A 14,457-nucleotide genomic window follows, 5' to 3' on the forward strand; every position below is an offset into this window, starting at 1 on the left:
AAGCTGTTGGGGCCCCAAGCTCTTGCAGGCATCATATAGGTTCATAATCAGTGCAAGTCCCACAACTTAAAAAGAAAACTCTATCCATGAATAGAAAACAAACTTTTTTTAAAAAAAATTAGCATGAACTGAAGCTTGGAAGAAAACCCCAAACCCTCAACTGACTGAGGGTTTTGTTTACAGAAAATCAGATGATCCTGTTTCGAGCTTTTAAAACTGTTGTCATATTTTTAAGTGTTAGAGGCACTAAATGTTCTCTAAACAAACCTGTTCAAAACTGCTCCCCACACACCCCTCTTCCCCCATTTCTGAACTGCTCTCAGCCTGTTCCTGTTTCCTTATTTCTGCTCTGAGGAGGCTGGTGAAGCTGACCTGCTTTTGAAATATTTCAGTTTGGCCCAAACCAGCAATATTTTTTTTTGTATTTACCCTCATTACTCGCTGAACTGCCTGTTCGGATCGCCTGGCTATTGAAGCATCTCAAAGTTTGTTATGGAAATCTTCATTTTAGTCCCACCGCAAACATTAACATTCAAGAGCAGCTTGGGGTGGGCGCCCAGCACTGCGCTGCCAGTCTGGAGCCCGTGGTTCCCAGCAAGGCAGGGATGCTCAGAGGGTCTGGTCTTCCTCGCAGGCGGCATCGACACCTTCCACTAGCCTCTTCTTTTAAGTCTTGTTATGAAAAATATTGTGACCTTCCTTGGCCCATATTGCAGAACCTTCGTACCAAGTTTTCCCTGTCCTAAAACTGCAAGCGAAGCCCCTTTCTGCTCCTCCCGTGCTGTTACGGAGAGCAGTTGATCCCTGTCCTCATCACAGCAACCTTTTATACCGCAAGGCTGTTATCATCGGCCCTCCTTGCCCTTCCCCAAGCTAGACTAAACACACCCAGCTCCCTCAATCTCTCCTTGTGGCTTGTGTTTTCCAAACCTCTTATCATTTCTTTTCTGCTCGTCTTTGAACTCCCTCTAGCTCGCCGATGTCCCCCCTGCCAGGCGACGTGGGCTGGGTACCTGGCTGAGCCCCGCAGCATCCCCCCGTGCCGGCTCCCTCACCCTGGCTGCACTAGGCAATTGTTGGCTCGTATTGAGTTGGTGATCAGATATAAATCTCACTCCTCGTTGCGCGGCTGCCTCGCCAGCCTTTCATGAAAAAGTTATAGTTCGGTTTTCTGCTTCTTATTCCCTGTCCCTTTGGCCTGGCTGCAGCTCATTAGGTCATCCATTCTTTTTATTGAGAAGGTTTTGAGCGCCAATCCTGTCCCCCCAGGTGGCAGCCCCTCTCTGGGGTGTTCTCACAGACATTATACGTGTCCTCTCTGCGTGCAGCTTAACTCACCACCAAAAAACCCAGCCTGAGCTGAAGACTATGCCTCCCGCCCCAGCCTTGAAGTCCTTTCGGTTCGATAGCAGGTTGCTGATAACTCCTAGCATGGTTTCCCACCCAGCTGTGCCTTTGGGATGGTGATTTCATCGTGAGACCGTGTTACCTTTACTTATGAGAATATTGGGGAGGCTGCACCGAAGCCTTCCTGCAGCCAGCCTGCTGTGCCTGCTGCTCTCCTCGTTTCAGCCAGGCTGGCTGCCTCGGCGAAGAAAGAAATTGCCTTGATGCAGTATTCTAGACAAACCCATCTCCTCGCCATTATCTTCTAACTCCTTACAAATTGATTGCTTAATAATCTATTTGTGTATTTTTCTGAGTATCAATTTATTCTGACTAATCCCCACCCCCTTTAATCATAGATGTTATGATTGCCTTTTCCAGTCCTCCGGGAATTTACCATCTGACTTCCTATAGACACGAACCAATGGATCAGAGAGGGCTTTAGTCCCTCCTTGTGTACGAGTGGGGACCACCGAGGTTTCTCCAAGCCCGGCCTCGCTTGGAGTGGTGACAGCATCTGAGGGGGAGTTTGTGCCTCCCCCTGCCCCAGCCTGGGGGTCCTGCGTGAAGAGCTGCCAGGGCAGATGCTGGGGCAGGGGCCCAGGTCTTGGCTGGGCTTTGGTGCGAGGGCATTGCTCCTGCCGAGGGATGGAGATGTGCCAGCCTCCCTCGCAGCAGACCTCTTCACAAGGCCAACTCGCTTCTGCTCTTTGCCATGCCCATCGTCTCACTGTGTCTCACAAAAGCAAACCCTGAGAAACCACTTTCTCCGCTCAGTGGGAATTTGGAGCTACTTGGTTCTTTTTCCAGCCCATAAAACGCCCAGTCCCCACCCTGGCTTTTGGTTCTCCTCCACCCCCTTTTAATTTCTGTGCAAAGGAAAGCCCTGTGTGAGATAGTGATTTAAAACCCAGAAGCCAACACTTTTCTTTTCAAACCTCGATATTTCATCTTTCCTCTAAGAAGGAAGGAAGCCCCTTTTGTTGAGTACACAGCCTGTAATTTCCCTGTCAGATCCTAGCGGCAGGTCAGTGTTGTGACTGACTGAGTGAGGATCGCTCCCTTAAGGGTAATTACACTAAATTTCCTTTTGAAGGACAGCTTTCTCTGGATATGATACAAGGAACCCGCTTTTTTCCATTCACTTAAATTCATGAATTCAGTGGCTGTCACCAAGTGTGCAGCGATCCGGGACTTACACCCCTTCCAGCTCCAGGGGGAAGCCTGAGGAGGTGGCGATGGGGACATGTGGCAGAGCCCCCCCCTGCATCCCCCGTGGAGGGGCTGAGCTGGGATGGACCACGCTGGGGATGGGAGCTCATCGTGGATCCAGAGGACGGAAGAGGATCACAGAGCAACCTGGGCTTTCTCTGCCACCTCCATGCATCATTGTGATCTTCCCTTCCTTCCACCTGGGTGGCATCGCAAGGCTTCATCCGTTACTTTCTGGCATCTCGATTGCTCCTGTGGGCTCACCCACCATGTGTCCAGGAGTCACTCATCAACAACAAACAGTTAAAAGGAAGAAAATAGGCTGGAAATATCAATGCACTTTGGTAACAATAAACCCTGCTTTTAATTTATGCTAATATGTAGGGTTGTGGTGACAGTAAGAACAAAATTACAGAGTGGCTTTCTAGCTGGTAATTATCCCTCCATTTTCGTTGCTCGGGAAGATGGACACACAATTATGCTCTCTTGCTGTATATTAATACGGATTCTTGACATCTTCAGCAGACCTGGAGCTGTCATCGGGCTTTTTGTCTACTTTAATTGAAAATTAATGGTTACTGTGTTACCACGGAAACCGTGGCAATGGACGCCAATAGCGCTCACATATCAAACAGGCACTGGTGGCATTGTCTGTCCGTGTTGACCTTGAAAGTTAAAAGAAAAACTTAAATTAAAAAAAAAAAAAAAGGGGGGAGAGGGATAGGAAAGAAGGAAAAAGGGGGGGGGGGGGGGGGGAACAAAACCAAACCCCTTGAAAACAGAGGGTTGGATACTGTGAATCAAGGGGAGGGGAGAAGGGGAATGTGAAGGAAAAACTTAGTGGGTTTTGTGTCTTGACAGGGAGACAAGAGGGAGCTTCGAAATGAGAGTTGGAATGGTGAAGCGGAGAAGGATGTTTGAGTCTATAAACTATACGGGTGTCTCGCGAGCAGCTGCGTGGGGCTCTGCATCCTTGAGTCACTGTGCGAGCAAGGGGTATGTGCGGGGATGTTGGTGTAAACCACGACAAAAAGCTGCAAAGGAGCCCCAAGGAGGGGAGGGAGGAGGGTGGGCAGGATGGGGGGAAAGTTAATGGTCTATGTGGAGATAAGAGAGAAGGAAACAGAGGAGGGGGGGGGGGGGGGAAGGCAAGAAAGGAGAGAAATAGGCTGAAGGGAAGAGAGTCCAGATTTGCTTTGACTGAAAATATCGCCTGGACGTGGATGGTTGCAGAGCCCACGGATTAAAGCAGCCCTGCCAGTGCTCTGGAGAGTGTTTGGGGCCTGCCACCTCCTCCGGCTGCGCAGCACAGAGGGACCCTGCAGCCCCCTCCCTCCCCCAGAGATAAGAGCTGGGGGCGCAAAGGGGGACCCTGCTCCAGCGCCTGGGATCGCTCAGCTGTGGGGAGGGCTGGGGGGCTGAGCCCAGCCGGGGACACTCAGCCTGCTCCGCCTGGGTCAGAAGCGGGTGGGACTTTTTCTTCTTGGAAATGCAATTTTAGGGATGTTTTCCTTTCCCTAGCATCAAACTTGCGCTGTCTCCTCTCTTCCCCAGCTCACCCAGGGGAAATGCGGCAGGGGCTGCTCCGTGCCCTTTCGCAGGACGGCAGCTGGGGCAGGAGGACCTCGGGGCAGCCTTTGGGAAGGTGGACCTCCAGCTCTGCTTGCCAGGGTGCAAACACACCTTGGGGACAGGCTGAGGGAAGCAGAGCAAAGTTGTGACATTGAGTGTGGCACGTGGCTGGGTCTCGGTGACGTGGTGGAAAGCGAGCAGGGGCCAGGCAGCAGGGGTGGGCAGTGAGGGGCTTCCTGCCTGCGGTGGGTCCCAGTTGCCTGCACCAAAATGAGCTCCACAGCTCGCCTGGCTTTCCCTCTTCCTTTCCTGCTCTCCTTGAGGTTCCCATGACCCGCGGTCCTGCTTTTAGCAAGGGCTGGAGCATGGGGAAAGGCGACTGCTCGGCATTCCCATGCGTAACAAAATGCCACCTTAGAGCAAAAGGATTTACAGCTGGTAAGAAAGTTGTCACCACCCCAGGTGTGCCTGCTTCCGCGGCCTGGAAGGCAGGGACATCTTGGCCGAGAAGCGCTTGTGGAGAATAGAAATGGGATCAAGTTTAATCAGGAAGCGAAACGATGAAATTTTAGAAACCCCTGTGAAAAGGTGAGTAATCCCCAGGTACCCACGGCTGCTCGGTGCTGCTCATTGCATCCTCCCACGGGATGCTGTTGGGTCTGCCCAGCCTCTCCCTGCTGCCGCTGGTCCAGCTGCACCAGGAACGTGCCTGCTGCATCCTCGCTGCCCTCACAAATGTCACTGTATGAAGCACCGAGGTGTACCCCAGCCCCTTCAGGAAGGCGACTGGGGGGCCTTTTACAGCCAGGAGCCCGTCCCTCTCCCAAGCAAACAAGAAGACAAACACAGCAGAGGCGCGCCTGGAAGCCGGAGTCTTTTTTCATTTTCCCCGCATCCCTGATCCCAACCTTAATCCCCATTCTGAATCCTGTCAGCTTGGCTGTTCTAGCACTGACATTGCTGCAGGCGTCTTCTCTGCTGCCTTCCCTCAGATCTGCCTCCTCCTGGGACATCTAAAGAGGACTCCGAGATTTCTGTGTTACTGGATGATTCACTCCGTGCCCTCCAGCAAAGCGCCGGGGTTCCCCGGGGAAGACACAGGAGAGGGGGGACGGGGTTGTGATGCTTTGCTGGTGGATGCTCCAGCACGGGGGCTCGGGGCTGGTGTGTGGTGGCTGTGGGCTCTGGCCATCTCGAGGGGAGGGGGGAGCTGCCAAAAGCAAAGGATGGGCAAGGAAAGGGTGCCGGTGCCAGTGCCCAGTGGGGAAAATGAAACCATCACCACAGGATGGCATATACCAATTTTGCTGTCAGGTTGTTAAAATAATGATGCACTGGAGTAGTTTGCCCAACCCGCCATCGATCGGATGCTGTAAATGCTCAGTGATAGACACGTCACCGGGCCAGGGGCTGCTGCGGGAGAGTGGCTCTGAAGGAGCCTGTCTGCCTTTCTGCTAGCCCACACATGCAGCCAGCCTCGGTGTGAGCAAGCCCATGACCTAGCTGGGGTGGGGATAGACTGCAGGAGAGCAAAGGGGTCTCCCTGGAGGGGGTCTCTCTGCCCTGCATGCAGAGGGACAGGTGCAATGAGCTCTCCCTTGTTTGTGTGATGCTGGGAGCAGATGCTCCTGGTGATGGTGCAGAGAGCTGGGTGAAGCCCACCTTTGACCCTCCAAGATGGGGGAAGGAAAAGAGGGGGGGAAAAAGTCTTTAGGCTGAAATCTTCTTGCTCAGCTATGTCCAGCTGCAGCAACAGCACAGGGTCTGGACTGCTGCAGCGTTTGGGGGATTTCTGCCTCTGCACCTCCGGAGCCTGGGCGGCACCAAATCCCAGATCCAAACACCTCTGCCTCTGTGCAGGTGGAACGCTGAGATTGTTCCATGACTGCGAGTCGCAGGTTTCCTCAATAAAAACTGGCCAAGCCGAACTGCAAACTCCCCAGTAGGCATCCCCCTTGGCTTTGGGAGGGATGAGGATTTCTCACACCCACCCTCAGGCTCTGCAGCCCCTTCCCCACCCCCCATCAGCTTCCAGCAGGGAAGTGGTGGGGTGGGACTGAGACTGGCAGCCCCCAGTACCCCTGATGTTGTAAGCCTCCAGGATACCCCAACTTCAACTTGTGCATTGCAGTAAGGAACTGAGCGGTGTCTTTAGGATGCTCAAGCTGGAAAAGAGGGGCAAAGCTCAGTTACAGGGTCAGGGTAGGGTCTGCCCCACTGCTGATGCCTATGGGGAGGGTCTGTCCCCCTGCTAAACCCCCCTGGGGCAGCTGGGACACCCCCAGGCACTGGCACCTTCTCTCCGTACTTTAATCGCCGTTGCTGCACACGCATCTGAGCAGGTGTTGGTGCAGCGGCATAAAGCTTTTACTGTGTTTTATGTGGGCACTTGCAATATAGGCTGTGGGTGGGTTGTTTTTTTTTTATTCTGTATGTGGGGACTTTAATAGTACATGTTTGGATTTTATTACCCTGCGTACGTGGGGTTTATGACAGGAAAGGTGGGCATTTTAATGAACTGCTCAAGACACAGGAACAAGAATGGAAAGATGTTTTCGATGGCCCTTTAATAAATAACAAAGAGCTCATCCATTTAAACATTGTAAGCAATAAAACCCATGTATACGTTGTTGAACATACATAGTTCCTGTGAAGTTAAAATCCGTTATTAAGCTATGTCCATTAGCCAGGCAAGAACAGTTTTACTTTTGGGGTTGGCAGTGCGTGATGCTGGAGGCTCTGAGGTCCCCAGGGCAGGACAGACCAGCACGAGGGTTGGTCCCTCACGACTGAGCAGAGACTCTTTGGAGCAGCCCAGCAGCTCCTCTTTGAGCGCTGTGGTGCCACACAGCAAGTGCCAGGGTGGTAAAGAGGCAAGAACTGTCTATCCAGGACCATTCAGGCATTTTCTCCCCTGGGAGATTCCCCTCACTGCCCTGCCCTCTGCTCTTCCCGGCTCCCCGCGGGCAGAGCATCCCGGCCGGTTTGGGCACACGGCTGAGCCTGGCTGCCGTGGTGCCCTGGGGATGCTCCACCAGCTGCCCAGCTGGTGCCAAGGCGGTTGCATCGCCGAGCGAGCCCCGTGCCAAATCCCAGCGCTATCTTTCGGTTCAAGTTCTCCTGTTTTTTGAACACCCGCAGATGAACGTAAAGTGGGCTACAAACGCAGCCGAATCCTGCAGTAACCCGACGCGGGTCGGGGGGAGGGCTGGATTCCTGCAAGAGCCTGAAAATATCTTTCTTTTTTGAAATGTTTGTATAGCATGACTTGGCCGATTTACCTCATAATATCTCACGTTGGCCTAAAGCCGAGGGCATTAGCGAAACTGTGAGCCAGATAAATGATTCTAGCGCTTTTTCTTCTCCGTATCTGCTGTTACAATAAAAAAGGGCCTTTTCCATCCAACTGCCTCCCGTTAACCCAGGCGGTGCCGGGCGGCAGGAGCAAGGGGAGGCGGAGGCGGGGTGCGGAGGCAAACGAAGCCGGCAGGAGCAGGGGCCGGGTGTTTGCACAGCCAGGAGTGGAAAAAGCCATGGAGAGCCTTTATGCTTCCTGGCACGGCCGCCGTCCGGCATAGCTGCGGAGGTGGGGGCTGGAAGCCTGGAGAAGTGAGATCTGTCGGTAGGAACGTTACCCAGGGGGAGATGGTTTGATGTCCCCATGCAATTGCATTAGATCCAGTTCCCAGCTGATGGACATCTTCTCCAGAGGCTGCAGACCCCTTCCAGATGCCATCTAGGTGGTCTCCAGGATAGCATCTGCAGCGGTGTTCAACAGGAGGCAAGAGGATTTGGGGTCATCATCTCCTGGCTGATGTGACCTGCAGCAGGAGGTGACGCAGGTGAGGAGGTGGCATGTCCCACGTTGGCCAGGACAAGCCACCCGGGGCTGCAGGAGCTGCTGGGGGAAGCATCTGCATCTCCTTTGCAGAGCACAAGCCCCCTCTGCGCCAAGAGAGGTGTAACAAGGCATGTCGAAACCACCAGCGCTGCACAGCAAAGGTTCAGTTTACAGAGGCAAAGGGGTTTTAATATGAAATAACCCCAATTAACCTGCAACAAATTCCCAGCCCTTATTTTTTTATGCTTACGGGGAGAGAGGAGCAGGACCTGGAGGCCTGAGGAGTGGGTTTGGGCTGCTTGTGGAAGGCTGTAAAAATAGCTGGGGCAGGAAGGGGGTCGGGGGGACCAGTGGGGTCCATCTTCCCCCCATCTCCAGCTCAAGCCCCACAATGAGAGCTCGCTGTGACCTGAACTGAGAAAATACTGATTTTTACTCAGTTAAATTGCTTTAAAAAAGGACAACTCCATCAATACGACGTGTGTTCAGACACTCAGCGTACAGTTCAGGCATGGAGCTGGGGTATTTTTTCTGGGACTGTGGTGGCTCCATTCTGGGTCACTTTTCAGCATTTGGGTGAATTTGAGCACAGTTTTGACAACAATCTGGCTGGTGGGACCTCACCTCCGAGACCTGGAGGATGCTGGTGCAGCCGGTGACGTGCCAGCCTCCCCCCAAACCAGCTGCTGCCGTGTATCACTAGAGCACACACAGCAACCAGCGAAGCAAAGTGCCGTGCAAACGCCTGTGTCACGCAATTGCACGTGTGTGCGTGTGCAGGGCTGGGGGAGCAGAGGATGATTCTCTCCCTTTCAGGCACGCCGGGATTATTACACACAAAACCTCTGCAGAAATGGTTTTCGTACGTTTTCAAAAGTAATCGGCTGTATGAGGAGGTGTGTTTGCTAAATTTAATTGCGGTAATTCAAACACAGCGAAGGGCTTTGGGATTCTGGTTGTAGAGATTAGGTATCATAGCTAACATCGTGTACACGCCGTGATTACACACTCCGTAACAGGACCTGGACCCCGTCGAAGGCAGGCGGAGCGATGGGTCAGTGGGTCTTGTTTCAGGAGGTCTGTGTGAGGGAGATATGATACTGGGTGCGATTTCAGGATGAAGGGGCACATTCAGCGCCAGCACAGCTCCCCCAAAGCCCAGGGCAGTGCATCGGGCAGGGACGTTGGGAATCGGCACCACTCGGGCTCTTACACCCACCCAACCACTGCTGCATCTGCACCCGGGTACCTGATTTGGCTTCTGGGATTTACACCACAATTAATTGCCTGTTTCCTTGGTGTTGGGATTGGGCTCTGGAGAGAGCCCAAGTGCGGGATGGGGATGAGCCGAGCTCCCCGGCACACCCCGTTTGGCCTGGGCTAGGTGTGCACCTCCCCGAACGTTGGTGACCTCATGCCGCAGACATGGATGAGGTCACTTGGATAATTGCTCTCCCGAAACGATGTATCTTGCGGGAAGAGGATGTTATGAAGCCGGAGAACTTGCTAGGGCAAAAAAATACACTGCACGCCCCTGGCCAAGAGTGCTCCGAGGGGAAACTCATCGGCAGAGCATGCCAAGACCTCCGAACAACAGGCTGCCGGCTCCGGGGGCATGGCAGGAGAAGAGACACCGGCAGCCGAGATGCAGCGCTGGGAGAAGCCAGGGGGATAATTGCAGGAGGAAGATGTGGGGTACCTGGCGGGGAGGGAGAGGGGTCCTGCAGGGACCTGCCCTCCCCAGGGCACACGTGGCGGGCGGGCAGAGCGGGGTGCACGCACCGAGCTCTCCCCATCACCAGCCCCGGCTGCGCAGGGTGCTGCAAGAGCTTTTCCTCGGGGAAGGAGCTGTGCTCATCAGAGATCTCCTTTGCCTGCCAGGCCACCTCCTTCCCCTCACCAGCTCCTTCTCCCCCAGTTAAAACTCCGCTTCTGCCACTCTGGAACGGATCGGTGCGGGTGCCCGGGGTGCTTGGCTCTGCCGCTGCGTGTTCGCTGCCTGGAGGAAACCTCTGCAACACATCGTGCCTCAGTTTCCCCAGCTGCAAACCAGCAGGAGCGATGCTCTGTCACCCTTGCAAAGCGCTCAGAGAGCCTCGCTTGCAAAAATGTCCCAGTTATCGCTCACCTAGCCCTCCTTTCCTTTGCCAGGGAAAACTCCAAAAGTTTTATCCTCCCGTACAAAGTTGTTGCAGCCTGCGAGACACGCAGGCTCAGCTCTTCTCGCAGACCTGGCTCAGGGTGGTGTTCCTTCGCCAGCCTGTTTTCAGCTGTTTCTTCTCCCTGTAGCCCCGTGACAGGTATTTGAAAAGAAGCTGAGAATAGTCCTATCAAACCTTCACAGTTATTGGGACAAGCCAGACTTTAAGGAGACTGAATATGAGTGAGTTTCACAGGCAAACAAACAGAATTACTTTTGTCACTGCACGAGGAGGAAAAAAAAAAAAAAAAAAAAAAAAAAAAGTTGGGAAAAAAATAGCCGCTCTATGGAAAAAATCAGCTCTTTCCTGAATAAAGCAGAAAAAAATGCTGCTGTATTGAGCTGTGACATATGGTTACACAAATAGAAACCACAGAGGGGAAAATCATGTTTTCTCTTTCATTATTTATCACTCTCTAACTGTCTCCAGCTGGGTGAGTAAACAGCCTCATTGGGCTGTAATGAGAACAGCCTGCTGCCACTGTGCTCCGGGCTGCCGGAGCCCGCTGGTGCACAGCGCGCGTGCGAGCGTGCGAGCCGGCGTGTGACACGCCAGGCCTCGCCTGCTGCTCACCCCGCCGCCCCTCGTGGCATCGCCACCCGCGCTGCGGTCCAGCGGGATGCAGGCACGTGGCGCCGGCACCCGCAGCATCCTCCCTTCGGCAAGCGCTAACTAGGTGCAGGCTCCGAGTTCAATTAAGCAGGCTGCTCCCGGTTATTGTTCAGGGGAATTATGTGCCCAATTTCCCCCCTGAGCCACCTTGCAAATTGACTCCTAAGTGTCCCGTGAAATGGCTGCATAATTTGCACATTGGAGGAGCTGCAGCAAGAGCGGGGCTGAGAGCTGGGTGCTTTGCTTCCTTCTCCACCTCCATCGTTTTTAGCCGGTTTTATCGCTTGCTTTCGCCCTCCCTGCGTCTCTCACAGGGTTTAACCGCAGGGCCCGTGGGTTCTGCGGCTCGCGGCATGCATCTGCCCTCCTGTCCCATCTTGAACGGCTCCAAAAAGTGAAGATTTGCAGCTCTCCCCTCCCTGGGGACCAGACCCGAGGCCACGGTCCTTTCCCACACCCAGAGCCCTGGTCCCTCCCCGGGAGCCCCAGGGAGGAGCGTGTGTAGATGCACGGCAGCTGGCCCCCGCCTGCCCAGTTTTCCCATTTGCTTTACTGGGGGGGATCAGACTTTAAGATTCAGATCCCCCCTGATTAGGGCAGGCTTTGGATTAGGCTCTGAATTAGGTCAGGGTATGGGATGTTTCAGCCTCCCAGTTGCTTTTGTCTTTCCATCCTGCATCTTTCCCGGGGCAGGGTGGAACTGGAGGCTCCCTGGCCAACGCGCAGCTCGTGCATGTGAACCAAAGGGCACGTTACACACGTGAGACGGGCAGAACCACCACGGCCCAGCTTCGAGCAGCCCCCGTCCCTCCCCGGTACTTGCACCCAGGACCCTGGGGAAGGTGCAGTCACCGCAGGCACTGCGTAGCACGGCGGCACCGCATCCATCTGAGCCTTCCAGGGGAGAAAGGTCTTAGCTAAGAGCCAGAAAGTCCTTGAGCATCGGCAGCGGTGACAAGTGATTTCCCATGAAGATTAACCCATTTCTCAAGTCGAGAACGGCAGCCGTCCCCTCTGCGCCGAGCGGCGTTTTGAGCGGTGCCGAGTCCTTCCAACAAATGAAAAACTATTAGTAAACGGAAGCATTTTTAATGAAAACTGACCCAATTTTGAATGGCACTTCTCCTCCCACCTCAGGAATAGTCTGTGCCAGAGTTTGAGTGAAATTAGGTCATTGTTGAACAAAGGTCATGAAAGAACATGAAAAGCTTTTCAATGGGAAACCCCAGTTTTTATGGCTTTTTGTGGAAATCCCCTCCCCAATAAAGCTGTAAACAAAGTGACAAAAAATTGCATGGAGCAAATCATCCCTGTATTTATCCATTATGCCCAACTGGGTGCAGTTAAAAAATCCAGTCTGAACCAACTGCAGATTTCACCCTTTCTGAACTTGCAGTGATTTTTGGGAAGGAAAAAAAAAAGAACCTGGAGAGAACCTGACTTTTTTTCCTGCTAAAACTTTGCATACTTCAAACCTGGCTGCAATGCAGCCTTCCTGCAGGACTGGGATTTGGGTGTATGTCCCAAGGGAGCTCGGGGAGGGGGGGAGAGCAGGGAGGGCTTGGGCTGCGCCTCTGATTCAGCCCTGCACATGCTCCCATCCCATTGACTTAGCACTTAAACAGCCGCCTTGCTGAATCAAAGCCCTCTTACAGTAAATACTCACTTAGCTTTCACAATCGCCATCGGATGATCTAATCCCTGCCCCTTTCCCTGGGAAAGGATTGCAGAAGCAGCTCCTTTCTGCAGAAAACCAGTGCAGATGAGTGCCCGATTCGGAATCCTTGGGAAACTTGCACAAATAAGTAAATAGATGTGAAAGTTTGGGGTCAGGCTCGCCCAGGAAAGTTTTCCAGAGCGCAAAGGATAGCTGAAGGGGTCTCCTGTGGGATTATGGCCCTGCGATGCCCGCTCAGGCACAGACGCATCCGATTGTCAGGTGTGTGCGAACGGAGCAGCCACCTGGGAAACTCACGTCTTTGGATTTTGGAATGAGCTGGGGGAGCAGGAGGCCTGATCCTGCGGCCAAGGCAGCTCCGATTCATGGTGGGACTTGATTTGTAAAGGCTTCCGCGCCTGTGTGCGTACACACACACATCTGCAAATGCAAAACTCGGTGCGTATTTTCCCCTCGCTCTTTAACAGAAGTTTGGCCTCGATGGCACCTGGTTTGGGTGGTTGCTCAAGGTGCTGGTGGCTTCTTCCCCATCTGGTCTTGCAGGAGCAGCTCCCTCCTGCCACTGCTGTCCTGTGCGTGGTGAATTCAGTGCCCTGCTGCCATCCCGTCCCCACCCGTGGCACCTCCGCAGGGGCTGGGGACCCGGCCCCAGGGCACGGCGAGCACCAGCACGGGCTGCACGAGGGCTCGTGGCACGTGTCCCTGTTGTCCCCAAGCTCACGGGAGCTGCTCTGTGGCCCCAGCCAGGATCCCGGGCTGGCGTCGGACCTGGGGATGCTGCAGTATTGTTAGAGTGAGGCGGCGGCGGAGCCCTTGGTGTGGGAAGCAGTGCCAGAAGCCGAACTCCAGCCCCAAACAAAGCGCTTTTGTGCTCCCGCCGGAGGGCGAGCGGGGATGGCTTCCTGCTGCCCGGCTTTTGGGGGCTGTTTCCCTCGTCTTCGGTGTCCTGTCCTGCTGCTGGAGCATTAAATAGGCCAGATCCTGACCTCCAGAGCCTTCCCCTAACCCCACATTTCGATGCGAGTGCATTGCAACCCCAGGACCGGCTGCTTTGTCATCTTCCCCTCTCCTCCTCTTCCTCCCAGCCGCGTTGTTAGCATCCTCCCCGTGTAAATTTTAATGAATTGTCATCAGACCAAAGTAATCACCAGTCAGCAAAACTTAATTTTACAAAAAGACAAAAAGAGGCTTCGCTCTAATTGATGGAAAATTGGTCGTTTCTTGTCAGGTTATTGTTCATTTCCCGTCCGCTAATGACTCCTCTCCTGCCAGCCATGCCTGGCCCAGGAGCCTGGTGAGCATCACGGCTGCCCCACGCAGCAGCTCCGGCGGCTCTTGCCCTAAACAGAGCTCTTACAAAACCTGAAATAAAGAGGAATATTTTCATTAATAAACTTTGAAAGGGCAACGCAATGGAAACTTGAAAAAGGCGCAAGGAAGATGAGCTGATGTCCTGCCCGGCAGCCCCAGGGGAAGCAGCAGGAGCGATGGGAAGCACTCAGCTGTTTTCATCAGGGCACACAAGCAAGCAAACAGTGCCGATAAAGAGAGAGACGAATATATTTTTGGATGCCTTTCTGTTTGAGTCACCCAAGATGAGAGCCAGGTAAACGAGGCTGGAGCACCGGTGCAAATCCAGCAGAGCTTTGCTGAATTCCTGGACCCACACATCAGAACTGGGTTTTAATGAATCAGGTGCTGTCCCTTTATCCGTGGTGATGGGGGATTCTTGGGATGGGGAAAAAAAGGTGGATAACTTTCTTTCCCTTCAAATATTGGCAGCCCAAAGGAAACCAGACCTGTCTCACACCGTCCCAACCACTGTTACTTACGGATCATATTGCAGTAGTGCCCAGGGACCCTGGTCTGGTCCCATCTTGTTCGGAATGGTCTAAACACACCCGTGGACTCCATGGAGTCGCATCCCGGGCGTGAGGCAGCCCCCGGCCTCCCCG

The sequence above is a fragment of the Falco punctatus genome (genome assembly GCF_963210335.1).
Source record: "Falco punctatus genome assembly, chromosome: 17".
NCBI classification, from domain to species: domain Eukaryota; kingdom Metazoa; phylum Chordata; class Aves; order Falconiformes; family Falconidae; genus Falco; species Falco punctatus.